This window comes from Salvia miltiorrhiza, chromosome 5 (assembly GCF_028751815.1).
Source record: "Salvia miltiorrhiza cultivar Shanhuang (shh) chromosome 5, IMPLAD_Smil_shh, whole genome shotgun sequence".
NCBI classification, from domain to species: Eukaryota; Viridiplantae; Streptophyta; class Magnoliopsida; order Lamiales; family Lamiaceae; genus Salvia; species Salvia miltiorrhiza.
Genome location: NC_080391.1, coordinates 54,232,744 through 54,248,142, shown reverse-complemented (window position 1 = coordinate 54,248,142; position 15,399 = coordinate 54,232,744). Strand labels below are relative to the sequence as shown.

The 15,399-nt window shown below is 38.4% G+C and overlaps 1 long non-coding RNA gene across 1 annotated transcript; it reads left to right on the top strand.

Annotated features, from left to right (window-relative positions):
• The first annotated feature begins 2,849 nt into the window (after positions 1–2,849).
• LOC131025089 (uncharacterized) lies at positions 2,850–4,578 on the top strand. Its single transcript, XR_009102083.1, has 3 exons — positions 2,850–3,024; positions 4,038–4,105; positions 4,461–4,578. It is a non-coding gene; the product is annotated as an uncharacterized LOC131025089 (long non-coding RNA).
• The last annotated feature ends 10,821 nt before the right edge of the window (positions 4,579–15,399 follow it).

The window sequence follows — 15,399 nt, the reverse complement described above, 5'->3', positions numbered from 1 at the left end:
CAAATCAATTTATTGTAATATCCATCATTACTTGAACTATTTAACTTTATAAAATATATAAACTAACAAATATAAATTATTACCTTAATTAATTATTTGTCTCAACAAAAATTTGAACAATACAAAATAAATACTGATAATAAAAATATAAATAAATAAAAGATTAAAAATGTTAAAATTTTCATATAGAAATATCAACTAATATGGTGCTACAAAATTTCGAATGCATATAGTAATAAGTTTATATAAAAATACTATAGTTCGTTAATTTTTTTCTCTCATGATTTAATTTCTTGTTAGATTTTATAAAAATTATACAAAGTATCCCCAAAAATTCTTAGGATTTCAGACGGAGCTTTTTGACGGAGATCGGTGTTCATGCAACGTTGTCGACGAAATGAGGCGTCCGAGCAAAGCTTTCCGGTGTTCGTGCAGCGGTGTCGAGGGAGTGTGACATCTGTGCAGATCTTTTCGACGAAGAGCGGCGATTCTACGGTATTTTCAAAAGGGTTCCTGGTTGTAATCGGCTTCTAAAAACGTCACCATTTTTGTGATTACAAGGAAGTTAACTTATTGTTAATCATTTTCACAATTTAATTAAAAAAGAAATTAGAATTTTTTTTAGGAGATTCATTATCTGTTACATTTGAGTTTGATTTGTGTATTGTCGAATTTGTCTTTCTTCGTGCAAGTGGTGTATTTTGCCCATTGTTTTTCACGATTAAGCTCATGGGGATTTGAATGTTTTGTTTGGAATTGTATGTTTGGGTTTAAATCGGTTTTCACGTTTAATTAATTTGGCACAACTAACGTAAGGTAAAAAAATTAGCTATTATTTACTTGCACGACTAAACAAAACATTCACACTCCCAAATTCCTTAAATTGCAGGATTCGATATTGAAGCAAGTTGAGTGACGTAGTCAGACTTTTTAGTTAGGGGGGTCAAATACTCTCTTCGTAACCAGCTAAATTTATTTTAATTTTCTAATATGGAATAAATATAAGTAAAAAACATCTAATCACTTATTCATTTTTATTACCAATTACACTTATTTTGATGGAAAAACTGAGAAAAAATATATTTTCATCCATTTTCCATCATTTTCACATATTTACTATGATGGAAAATTTTCTCTGGCCAGTGTGAAATATTTTATCGGGCATCCCTTTTTCACTCATTTTCTCTCCAATATTGGATAATATTATCCTAAGTATGGGTGTGAAAATATTTTTCAACATTTTATCATCTTTTCATCTCTAGCAAAACATATGATAAAAAAAAGGAGAAAAATATTTTCTCACATTTTCTTATCTATCATTTTCCAATAATTTTTTTTTCAACTGAAGTAAACGCACCCTTAAAACACTAGTTTTACAATCGTTCAATAGCTTATCTCCTTTATGTAGAGAAAAATTGGGATTATTACTAAAATAAGAATATTTATGTATTTATTTAATATTAAATATAAAATTACTAAATTACCCCTAGTGTTTTTGAAATTTTCAGGGGGCCCAGTGCCCCCACTGCCCCCCCTCTAGCTACGTCAATGGTTCAAGCAACTATGGGGTTTAAATTCTAATGCCACATACTTCGATGCTAGTACAATTTCTCATCCAAAATAATATATATATAATTTTGATTTCCGAAAATCGTGTTGTGGACGATGTAAGATGAGGCTTTTAATTTTTTAAGAATTGCCAATTGTGGTTTCTGAAAAAATAGAAAGGTTATATAAGAAGTTTGTTAGTTTATGCACAAGACATTTTGTGTTGCCATGGATGATGTTTACTAATTAATAGTCATATAATATTACGGGCCAAATTATTTGATAGACACACCACATTGTGGTTTGGAAGACATAATTAAGTGGATGAGTTTAATGTTTTATGATTTTTTTAATATTAAATAAAGAAATTTAAAGGTCGCCCTCCGGGAAATTCGAACCCAAAACCTTTAGCGTTAGGCCTTAACCACTTACCGCTTAGCTTAACACACGCACATATGAAATTTGATTTTTGAAGAATTGGAAGGTTAGGTAAGATGTTTGGTATGCACAATAAACATTTTTTTTTTTTTTTGAGCAAACACAATAAACATTTTTATGTTGCACATCTAATTATTAATAGGCACATAATTGCATATGTTGTATTCGTTTTTACAGTAATTCGAAATGCACAATACATGTACTTGAAATACTCATGAAATGAAATTGTTGTTTTCTGCAATATGACTATGAAATGCACATGGCCATTAACCATATTGCCAGTACTACATGTGCATTCAACTTTATGTATTCCTAATTGCAATCACAACTAGTTTGCACAATGAATATTAGATATGCATTTGATCTATTCATAAATTCATACATCTAGTTTGCACATCATCATAATACCACATCAAACATTCATAAATTGGTACAGGTGTCACAGCCCAAAACCGTTTAGTTCATTTACAATTTTTATTTGAAAATTATTAAATTTCGAGTTATTAATATATATACATCTATGAGTCGAGTTTGTGAATTGTCTAGTCACGCCCCTACTTAGATAAATGACTTTAAATTATAGATTATATTCTTAACAATAGAAATTTATTTTATACTTAAATACATTAATTTAAAAATTTAGCCATGAATAAATATTTGCATAATATTCTTTATTTTGGGCCTAAATAATTTAAATTGAAGTGGGCCTTTTAACTATGATTTTGTAAGAATTTTTCTTTAATATTTGCAGCCACATTCGTTCCATTTTTATCTCTTCACTAATTTTTACTACTCCCTCCGTCCACCAATTCAAGGCCTAAGGCACCCCTAGGCCTTGAATTGGTGGACGGAGGGAGTATCATTTATTTCATGTTTATCTCTCAAAATCAGTTCACTTATCTACTTCCTCGACCATTCTCAATCTTGCATAAACATTCTCTGCAAAGCTTTTTTTTCCTAACAACTCACCCCCAAAATTTAGCCAACTCAAATACTCTCTTGCTTTTGTAAATTTCCAGCTTGTTCTTCTCCAAATCGGTAAGTTTATTTCCCAAAATTTCAATTCATAAAGAACTTCTGAAACTCTGTCAATTTCTAAAATCTCAGCAACGAAAACATTCAGCCTCTTGCATCCAAGAAATCACACACACCAAAGCATAATCATTCTATTTTCTGCAATACTCCAACACTTTTACTGTTTTACATGAAAAATCAAAAGAAAAGGAAAGAATTAAAAGAATAATAGTAAGAAATTAGAAGAAAAGAAAAGGAAATGAATGGAAGAATTGTTGGTGAAGATTGTTGTTGCCGGAGAGGTGAAAGGGGGGAGGCAGCCTGACCGGCTGCTGCTGTCTGTCGAGGGGCGGCAAGGGCCGCTGCTGTCGGCCAAAGGAGAGAGAGAGGCAGGGGCAGTGGTGGCGCTGGCAGGCGGCGAAGGTCGCCGCCGGAGAAATGAGTGGCCGCGGCTGGGCGCGGTGAGGAGAGGGACAGAGGGAGGCGGGAGATGAGGGAGGGAAGTCGACGGAGAGGGAGAGATGAGGGAGAGAGGTTGAGGAGAGGACAGGGGGAGCCAGAGCCGCCGGCCTCCGGCGGCGGCGTGCCGTCTGGTGGCGGCGGCAGGAGGCCGAGAAGAGGAGAGGGAGGAGGGCTGAGAGAGGGTGAGCTGCGTGAGGTGTGTGTGTGTGTGTGGTGGGACTTGGGAGTGTGATTAAATTGGGGTGAAGGGAAGTTTGGGCTTGGGCTTAGGTTAATGGGCTCAATTTATTAAATGGTTGGGCTTAACTCTATTTGTAATATGGCTGCATTTGCATATATTTTTACAAATGATATTATTAAATTTTATATTCGAATTTGCATTATTAATTTGAACTTAGTTTTACTTAAATATTGAGCTCAAATCTTTTTATAAGAAAAGTTCTTTTATAATTTATTGGATCGATGATTTTTAAAAGGTTTTATGATAATAAATTCTTATGATTTAAACTACTATTATTATTATTTTAAAGTTCAATTAGGTCCTTATGTTTTATTATTTGAATTTATCTAACTAGGTGCGGCGCGACTAGGACGTAACTTTTGATTGAATTTCTCAAAGTTAGCCTTCAAGTTCAAGTTACAGGTGTGGGATTTATTTCAGTACATGTTGTGGTTAATCTTTGTCCATTTTAATATTATGTGTTTACCATATGTGAGTTACATTAAATTATATCGCTAGGGGCCCGTTGAATGGGTCCAGGATGGTAAAGATCCTTGGTATGCCACAATGCGATATACATGTTAAAGTTATGGTTGCAACCAGTCGCCAGGGGCCGGCTGAATCGGTCCAGGACGGAAAGGTCCTTGGTATGCCACCGTGCGACTTTTAGTTACGAATGTTTGATCATATGTGTTTCCATTTTATTAACGTGGACAATGATTGCATGTTCCCACACTGAGTGTACCCTGTATACTCATCCCATATTTAACATTTTCAGGTTTTAAAGGCCGGAGGCGCGTGGAAGGTCGAATGACGAATCAAATATTTTGAATTTAGTTTTTCTTAAAAATGTTATGTTTAGTAAAGTATTTTAAAATAAGATATTTATTTCTTTATTTTCATATTAAATATTTATTTATAGTCATGATTTTCCACGTGTGTTTTCATTTAAAATTAAAATGGATTTGGGTGTCACAACAGGCATGCACAAGCCCAAAAAATATCCATACCTCGAGTAAAACAAGCATCATTACAACAAGTTGCATATAACATATGCATTCTTAATAATAACTTTATAAAAACTGAAATTTAAAACAATCCCTCCATTATATATCTTCCATAAAATTTATATATTTTTTCTTCTTATTTATATATATATATATATATATATATATATATAAAATCTTTAATCTCACATTGTTCTTTTATAAAACTTCATTAAATAAAACTTTATATAGAATGATATTTTTATTATATCAACTAAATTTTGATATTTAATTGACAAAAATAATCTTATCATGTCGAAATAAAATTCTATTTAACTAATTTATGAATGGTTAGACTGTGGATGCAAATTTGCATCCACATTCTAACCATTCATAAATTAGTTAAATAGAATTTTATTTATTTTAAATAAAAATAGAATTAATTGTTTTATTATATTATATATATTTCAGCGGAGGGAGAATGTCCAAGCCTGCGTCGAGGGGAGGCGTTTTCAGCGGAGGGAGAAGCGCTGCTCTCGCTGGACGGAACCCAGCCGGCCATCGTAGGCGCGTCGGAGGTTAGACCGGCGTCCTCGTGCCCAAAACCCGCATCACCTCTGGGCGGCGACTCAGATCTAGATCGGAGCTCCTTGCGCTGCGCGACTTCCGTCTCTCGCCGACCCTCAGCTGCGCGACTGCACCGCGCTGCCGCCCTAGGCGGCTCGCCCCGCCTGTTCTCCTCAGCGCCTCACCGCACGCAGCAGCAGCAATTGGCTCGCTGAAAAATCGCTGCATCCGACGACGCCGTCGCGTTTGCAGCTGAACTGCTCGCTTGGAGTCGCCTGTTGCTGCTGCTCTGGAAGTAGAGATCATCAAGGCGGCTTCCGCCGCAGTGCCGGCGATGGCAGGTTATGCCGACCGGTCGGCACTCAACCTCCCTCCTATTTCAAATAACTTTCGGTCTTCTACAACGAACACTAAGCAGCAGGAGGCTGCAGCAACACATATTTCTGCCGCTGAGAATCAAAATCACGTTGATGTCATTTCTTTACCTACTGCGCGTGCTCTTCTCAATGCGGGAACCTCTGCTTCTGACCAACATGTTCTCGCCGCTGAGCAGCAGACTACGGGACTGCCTGATGGTGCGGCTTCGGAAGGGAACATCAAGGCGTCGTACGCTGCTATGGTCCGTCCTCGTACAACCCGTAAGCCTGATATCTTGGCCAACAAGTTTGAGGCTTTTAATTCAGAGAAGATTGGCAATAAATACAACTTGGATATCCCTTCTGAATTCTACAAGAAACAAGTGGAAACTTTTGATCATGCTCTCATTGGGCGCCTGTTGCTTCGAAAGGGGGACAAACCGAGAACTTCTTTCGGTCTTAAGGAAGAACTCCAACATCATTGGAGCATTAAAGGTAGCTGGACGCTAACACCTATGGCCAAGGGTTTCTATATTATTAACTTCAGTTCTGCAGCGGATAAGGCGTTAGCTAAGCAGCGCAATGGCTGGGATTTGACGCAGGGCGCTTTTCGGCTCCGAGAATGGACACGTTTCTTTGATCCCTACAAAGAGATTTCCTCGCTATGTCAAGTTTGGGTGCGGCTTTACTATCTGCCGATTGAGTTATGGCATCCTGAGGTTTTCTCGGCTATAGGCAGAATCATCGGTCTTCCGATTCGGTTTGATGGTCCGTCCGTGTATAAAGAAGTCGGACACTTTGCAAGAATTCTTGTTGAAGTTGATTTGGCTCTTCCTCTTCAAGATTCTATGACCATCGGGTGTGACAATAATTCTATTTATGTTGAATTTTACTATGAACAGTTACCACTTTATTGTTCTTCATGCAGAATTACGGGGCATAGCCGGGACAAATGTATCAAAAGCAAAGCCAAAGATCATGCCAATCAGTCGAAAAATGATGCCACTGAGAAGGAAGCGAGGTCTAAAGATGTAAATCCCAGGGCTCGTGGGAAAAGTTGGCAGCCTACTGGAAGACCTTTACGGGTTTCTCCCCCGAAAAAAAGAGAAAATCTGCAGGGAGAGTCTTTTGACAAGGTGGCAACTGATGTTAATCCCTTTGGTCCTTTGGCTGAGGAGGATCGGGTGATTCAGGGGGGTTTTTTAGCGGATGATTGTAGAATGCCGGAGAAGCATAGTGATGACGCGGAGGTGGGGTTGCATAACTCCCGTTCTCCGATTCACAAGGATAGTTACATTGCTCGGGAGAAGCGCTCGGGGAAGGATGATTCGGATCTCTTTGGTCCGGATTTGTTGCATGCAGTTTTTTCGAAAACAGTGGAGACGGGTTCTACCAGTTGTGAGGAAGTGGATGAGGAAAACTTTGCTGAAAATTTGGAGAATGATGTCCATGTTTTCGAGGGTCCCGAGTCTAGGGTGGATTCAGAGGTTTGTCCAATGGAGCCTACTGTTGATGAGATTAGGTTGGATTTGGCTAAAAAAACAGCGCAGTTGGAGGCAGCTATTAAAGCTCAGCGTGTTAAGGAGGTTCTTCAGTCAAACAGAGACAGCGCTCTTAAACGGCCGCGTGGTAGGCCGCCTAAGCGACAGGGTACTCAATCCGGGAACACGGACCCGCCGGCAGGAACAATTAAATCTAGGCTGCGTGGAACAGAGGAGGTGGAACGTAATCAACAATCTGAGGATTTGATTAACAAACGTATGCAAGAGGCGAAAGAGTTGGGGCATAACCCAATGGGTTATGTGATTGAACAGCGGACGTCGAAGAGCGGCAAAGTTATGAGCAACGTTGTTGACTTTACGGCTAACAGTTGGGCAGATAAAGTGGAGAGGGGGGAGTCCCAATCCACTAACACTCATTAGTTTTTATGAACTTGCTTGTCTGGAACGTCCGTGGGCTCACGGATGAAACCAAACTTCTTCTGAAAGAGCATTGTGCCTTTTTTTCGCCGTTGGTGGTCGGTATTCTGGAACCTAAAATGGCTTTTCATAATTGCCCTGCTTCTTTTTGGCGTTCTTTGAATGTGGTTCCTTGTCATCAGAACTCCAGAGTTGATATGTGTTCGAATATTTGGGTGTTCGTTCATCCTGTTGTTTCTGTCAGAATTGAGTTATCTACTGATCAGGTTGTTTTATTGAGTTGTGTTTGGCTTCATCATAACTTTAGGGTTGCTGTGGTTCACGGCTCAAACTCTCATATTGAAAGGCGCACTCTGTGGCTGGATTTGCTGAATCATTTTGATGGTCAGACGGTTTTCATTGGTGATTTCAATGCTGTTAAGGGAGCTCATGAACGGATTAGCACCCGTATCCCAAATGCAGCCGCCTGCAGAGAGTTCAACGATTTTATTGCTGCTTCTGGGTTTGTGGAACCCCAGACTTCTGGTCTTCGATTTACTTGGTCGGGCCGGAGGTTTATGCCTTCTCATGTTGAGTCAGTTCTTGACAGGGCAATTGTTTCGAATTCTTTTTCGGATAACTGGCAGTCTATAACGTCACATGCTCTTCCCCGTGTGACGTCTGATCATGCGCCATTGGTGCTTATTTGTTGTCAAGCCCAGCAGACTAGTCGTCGTTTCTTCAAGTTCTTACATATGTGGACTAGTCATCCGGATTTTGAGAGTTTCGTTGAAAAATCTTGGCGGAACACGGTGGACACGCGATGTCCGATTTATAGGGTTATGTTTAAGCTTAAAGGGCTGCGAAAAGAGCTGCAAAATTGGAATAGATCTGTCTTTTGGAATGTTGATATTTCAATCGCTACTGCGCAGCAGGAGTTATTGGAGATTCAGGCTCAGATTTCACAGGAAGGGTATACGGATGCGCTTTTTGACGCTGAGGTTTTAGCTCAGGCGAAAATTAATGTGTCTTTATCCAGAAAGAGTAGTCTGCTTCGTCAGAAATGTAGAGTCAAGTGGCTGCATGATGGAGATCGGAACAACTCGTTTTTTCACTCCCTGCTTCGTTACAAAAAGAGATCTTATATGATTGCCCATCTTGAGATTAATAATAAGATGGTTTATGATCAGGAGGAGATTGGTGGTCATATTGTTCAGTTTTTTACTAGTCTCTTTGCAGAAGATCAAACAGCTGAGGTGGATATTGTGCAGATTGAGGCTGTTATTGAGCACACGGTTTCTTCGGCTCAGAATGCCTTACTGTCTAGGATTCCTGATCAGGAGGAGATTACTGCTGCGGTTTTTAACATGGATCCACACAGTGCTGCGGGTCCGGATGGCTTTTGTGGTCGGTTCTATCATGCTTGCTGGAGTATCATTAAGCAGGATATCTGGGAGGCTGTTAGGAATTTCTTTGTGGCTTCCTATCTTCCGACAGGTTGCAACTCCAATACTTTGATTCTCATTCCGAAGAAAGAGACGGTGAATTCAGTTACTGATCTGAGGCCTATTGTGCTTTCGAATTTCATTTTCAAAATCATTTCGAAAGTTTTGGCTACGAGGCTGAGCGGTGTGGCGGCGGAGTTGGTCTCCAAGCATCAGTTTGGTTTTGTTAGAGGTCGTTCCATTCATGACTGCATTATGCTTGGTTCTGAGGGGGTTAACTGCCTCAAGCGTTCTCATGGGGGGATTAACATGGCTTGTAAGATTGATATCAGAAAGGCTTTTGATACCTTACGTTGGGATTTTCTTCTTAAGGTTTTGCGAGTTGGAGGCTACTCTGAAACTTTCATCAGATGGATTGATATTATTCTTCGTTCTGCTAGACTTTCAATTCTTTATAACAACAATCTTTGTGGTTATTTTCAGTGTTCTAGAGGCGTCAGGCAGGGGGATCCTTTGTCCCCAATTTTATTTGGAATTGCTGAAGATGTGCTCAGTATCCTCTTCCAGAATTGTGTTGATTCTGGTAATTTTGTTCCAATGAAAATTTCCAGAGGTACTGCTTTCCCTTCTCATCTTCTTTATGCAGATGATATTTTGGTGTTTGGTCGTGCAACGACTGCGAATGCTCGAAAGATCACTCATATTTTTGAGTTTTATGGCTCTCTTTCCGGCCAGATCTGTTCTATGGAGAAATCTCACGTTTATTTTGGGGACAAGACTCCTAACAGGTTGAAACGTCATATCATTAATATTTTGAAGTTCAGGAAGGGATCTCTGCCGTTCAATTATCTAGGCGTGCCTATTTTCTCTGGGCGGGTCAAAGCCTCTTTCTTGCGTGCAATTCATGATCGGATTATTCTCAAGTTTGCTAGATGGAAGGGCATGCAGCTTTCTATGGCTGGTAGAATTTGTTTGGTGAAGTCTGTGATTCAGAGTTCTATTACGCATTCTATGATGGTGTATCGCTGGCCGAGAAGTCTCATTAAGGAGCTGGATTTGAAGTGTCGGAATTTTATCTGGACTGGCGATGTCTCCAAGAGACCCAGCAGCCCGGTTCGTTGGGCGAGGGTGTGTGCTATTAAGGAGGAGGGTGGTCTTGGAATTCGTTCATTTGATATTATGAACAAGAGCTACTTGATGAAGATGGCGTGGAACATTATTGGTGGGCATTGTTTCAGTCATCAGATTATGCGCAGTAGATATTTGACGCCGCTTTGCCGTCCTACCAAGGCGGCGGCGTCTTCGATCTGGTTGGGCTTGAGGCCGGAAATCACTGAGTTAGTTGATGACGCTTATTGTTATGTGGGTGAAGGAACTTCGATCAATTTTTGGATTGATGATTGGCTTGGTTACTCTCTTGTGAAGCGTTGTGGTGTCCCGGATTTTCTTTTGCAGACGCTGACTTGCTCAGTGGCGGATTATTTTTATGAAGGGATTTGGCATTTCACTCAAAACTTTATAAATGTCTTCCCAGAAATCGTTTGTGATATCCTGCTTCTTCCTGTCGGGGAGGGTTCGGATGATAGGTTTTGGAAGAGTTCTGTGCATGGTACGGTCTCTGCTGCCGCAGCTTTCTCAAAACGCTGTCATGGGTTTCCTTATGTTAAGTGGGGTTCTTGGATTTGGGAAAATTTCATCCCGGTTCGACGTTCGTTGCTTTGTTGGAGGCTGATTAATAACCGTTTACCTACTTTTGATTGCCTCATTAAGCAAGGACTGATTATGCCTAATTTTTGCTGTTTTTGCTATAGGAGTGGGGAGTCTATCGATCATCTTTTCTGGCAATGCAGCGAGCTTAGACATGTTTGGGAGGAGTTCCTAAACTGGTTTAATTTTAATGGTGAGCATGTTGATATCCATGGTTTCTTAGTTACTGCATGGAATCATAAGCCTAGCTCTCAAGTTCTGACGTACTGGAAGGCTGGTATTATTTATCTTCTTTGGGCTATTTGGCATCAAAGAAACGAGTGTGTGTTCAAAGGGAAGGTTTTTAGCAGGCAGCGTTTGCTACAACACATTAGGATTACTTTTAAAGAAGTTGAAGCTAACTTCAGCAAGTTGGGTTGTATGAATAACAGTTGGTCGGATTATTTGATTCTTAGGAGGATTGGGGTGGCGTCTAAAGCCTCGCCGCCTCCTATTTTTGTGAATGTGCATTGGTGGCCTCCGATTCTACAGTGGATTAAGGTCAACACTGATGGCTCTGCTTTGGGAGCTCCGGGGAAGATCGCTGCTGGCGGAGTTTTTCGGGATAATCATGGTTGTGTCCGTGGGTGTTTTCATCAAGATGGTGGCAAAGGGTTTGCCTTTGAAGCGGAGCTTCTTGCGGTCATTCTCGCGATTCAAATTGCGCATGAGCGGAACTGGCGGTTTTTATGGGTGGAATCAGATTCTACTTATATTGTGAATCTTTTTGGAAGGCGGGATTATTTGGTTCCGTGGCGCTTCGTGGCTGCTTGGAAGAAGACCTTGGGTTTGCTTAGAGATTTCAACTTGCAGGTTACTCATATTTACAGGGAGGGAAATAAGCCGGCGGATATTATGGCAAGCGAGGGGGTGCCAAATGGTTGGTGGCTCCATGCGATTGAGGCTATCAAGACGGCGGTTGGTCTTGACATGGCTTCTCACAGCCACGTCCGTTTACGTTATTGATGAGTTTTGGTTGTGGTTTGGCTTGCGCTTGGGTGGAGCGATTCATCTTGGCCCTCGGTTTTGTTTGCTCTGCGGTTTCGAGGGGTCACGGCGATGGCGTCTTTCCGGCCATGTACCCGTCTTCTTCTTTTCTTTTATGTTGTTTTGTTCCTTTTCTGTGCTTTTGGGAGCCGGGATTTTTAAGGGGCGATGGTTCGGCCGGAGCTTCTGAAAATTTTCCAACTAAGCTTCTTAGGCACCTTTTCTTAAACGAGTACTCATTTTCCTCTTGCTGAGGTTTTAATGAGGCTCGGCCCTTAGTTTGCTCCACTCTGTACTCTCAAGGGTTTTGGTTCTGCCGTCTTTTTTCTCTTTTCCTCTTTAATAAAAATTTTATTTAATAATTATATTATATATATTTCACTTATTTTTTTTATACTTTTTGTTTTTATTTTATTTTAAAAAAATAAAAGTTTATTATAAAATTATAAAAAATAGTCACACTTATTAATTTTACCCTTCACATAAAAAACTTAAAATTTATCCATTAATTTTTTAGTGTGTTAATTCGAGTTTTTGGGCTCGAATTCACGACCAAGACCAATTCTAGTTATGAGTTTTTAACTTTAAAAGTTAAAATTATAATTCACAATTAAGACTATTTCTAGTTGTACATTATATCTTTAAAACTCGAATTCATAACAATTTTTTATTCGAGTTGTAGTTTTAAAACTCGAACTCACAACCAAAATAATTAGTTGTGAATTCTAGTGTTAAACTCGAATTCACAATCGATATATATTCGAGTTGTGAATTCTATTTTTAAAATTCGAATTCACAATGAAGACAATTAGTTGTAAATTCAAACTTTAAAAGTCGAACTCATATCCAACATTAGCGATTCAATTGCGAATTTATCGAACTGATTGTGAATTCAAGAATATTAATCATTCAAACGTCACAAAATTATAGTGATTCACTCCACGATTAGGTAGAGGGCTATGCTAATAAATCTGAAGACGGTAAAACATTTCATCAAATAATTGATAAGAATATATCGATTTTCAATCGAACTGAAGTTGAAGATCCATAAAAATATCGCAAATTCTTGGGTCAGGCGGGTCTGACCCGCCGCCTGACCCGCGCCCGAACCTGAAGCCCTGACCCGCGCCTCCCTCCCCACCTAAATCCTAAAAAGTAACTATTGTTATAATAAAAAGTAATTATTATTATGAAGAAATGTAATGTTTTTAAATTATTACATTTGTTCACGATAATTGTTACTTTTATTCATTAGAATTTGTACTTTTCGTTATTTGATCAAATAAATGTATATTTAGGGTTTAATATTCAAGGTTTAGGGTTTAATATTCTCATTAGGGTTTAGTATTCATTATTTAGGGTTTAATATTCAAGGTTTAGGGTTTAGTATTCAGTGTTTAGGGCTTAATATTGATTATTTAGGGTTTAGTATTCAGGATTTAGGGTGTAGAAAAATATTGAATGATAGGAAATATTTATATTGACATAAGTATACATTTGTGCATACAAATGTATATCTTAGGATAAATAAAAGTAAATATTTCCATTAAGGTTTAGTATTCATTATTTAATTAGAGAAAAATAATCATTTATATGAATAAATGTAATATTTAAAAAAACAGAATAAATGAAAAAAATAGAAAAAAAAATTAATTATTCATATGAAATGTAATATTTTGAAACATTACATTTGTTCAGATTGATTACTACTCCCTCCATCCACTAATTCAAGACCTAGGAGCCAAAACACAAGTTTTAAGAAAAAATATACTTTTATTAGTTGGGTGGAGAAAGGGACCTACAAAATGTATTGTTTATTGGTTGAGTGGAAAAAGGGACCCACAAAGTATATTGTTTATTAGTTGAGTGGAGAAAAAGTGTATTGTTTATTGGGACCCACCAATTAAAATATGAATAAAAACTTACTAAAAATAAATAGGCCTTGAGTTGGTGGACGGACCAAAAAGGAAAGTAGGCCTTGAATTAGTGGACAGATGGAGTACTTTTCTTCATAACAATGATTACTTTATATATGCGTCCAGCCCTAACCCTAAACTTTCGGGTTTCGGGCTAGCCCATCGGGCTAATCAGGTTAAAGGAGTAAAAATAAAATTATCATTTGTATTTTATTATTCCTAATGATCTAATGTATAATGTATAAAATATACATAGATATTAAAGATATAAATTATATAGCAAAGCATGAAATGCAAAAATATAAGATATTCAAGGTTACATAAACAAAATTATATTAAAATGAGATAGTAAAATTTAACATGTATCAATGCACTAGAATTAATCTGGATTATTACTGAATAATTAGTGGATTTGCCATGCACGTCTCATTGACAGAAAAAAAAAATGGTATCACTTTAAAATGAGATACTAATAATTAATTTCTAACTAATGAGATACTAATAATCAATTTCTACAAAAAAATCCGTAATTAATTTCACTTTTTTTAATGAGATTGCGCACACACACACATATATATTCTAACTAATTAGTTTCACTTTTTTTAATGAGGCTACATATATATTTAAGCAAATACCATAGATCTAAACATAGCAGAAGTTGTAACGGGATGCATCAGTCACAATTCTGTCAGCCCACCGGGTTTTCGGGCTAGCCCTATCGGGTTCCGGGTTAGTCAGGTATGAGCTAATCGGGCTGGAGGTTTTTTCGGGTTGCAATTTTTCAACCCTAACCCTCTAATTTTGTCGGGTTATTCGGATCGGCCCACGGGTTTCGGGCTGCATTGACATCCCTAATTAGAACTATATAATCACGTACGACGTCAAATTTTGAAACTAGACAATGAATATAGTTATTGCATCTAGGACTAGCTCTAAGGAAAAGATTCTCAAAATCAATATATATATGAGTAAATACTTACTAGTAGTTGATCCAAGATAAAAACACCCGAATCTAATTATCTAAATGACCCGAATCTAAATGATCCAGTAAAATTAGACCATAATGGATCGTAACTATCTCTAATGATAATCATGATTAGCCATGCAACGCGATGTTATAATCCATTCAAAAACTAAAAAAAACATAGAAAAATAAAAGTGTTTTCAACTGTGAATAGCCAAACGGCCCCAGGCTTTTGATCTAAAGACCGATAAGAATTACTTTTAAATTTTTTTTTTGATCAGAAAAAATTTCATTAAGATAACTGTGGTACCAGGGGTACCTAAAAATTCAAACAAGAAGAGAGAAAAAAGGAATCAGAACACCAAGAAATGAAGCTCGATTCCTTTGCAACAATACCAAAAGATTTATTCCAACTCCAAATTCTTCCTTTAATTTCCAGCATCAAATTTTGGATCCCCCACGTTTTCCCTTCAAATCTGCTCTCGTTACGTCGTTTCCAAAGAAGCCACACCGTGCAAATCCAGACCGCCTTGAGCATGTTACCGCTCTTCTTTCCTTTCCCAAGATGAATGAACCAATTGTAGTGCTGCTCCAGCTTCATGGGTCTCGCTGAAAAGATACCAATCCACTTCTGGATCTCATCCCACACTTGTTGAACTTTATGACAGTGCAGGAACAAGTGGTTTACTGTCTCTTCACTAGCCACACACCCATTACACCAAGACTCCTCAACATTCACTGCCACGTTTCTCTTAATCAAATTATCACACGTAGCTAACCTGTTTCTCAGACATCTCCAAGCGTGGACTTTGGCCTTATGAGGGATGGGTGACTTCCACACCGTTGCCAGAA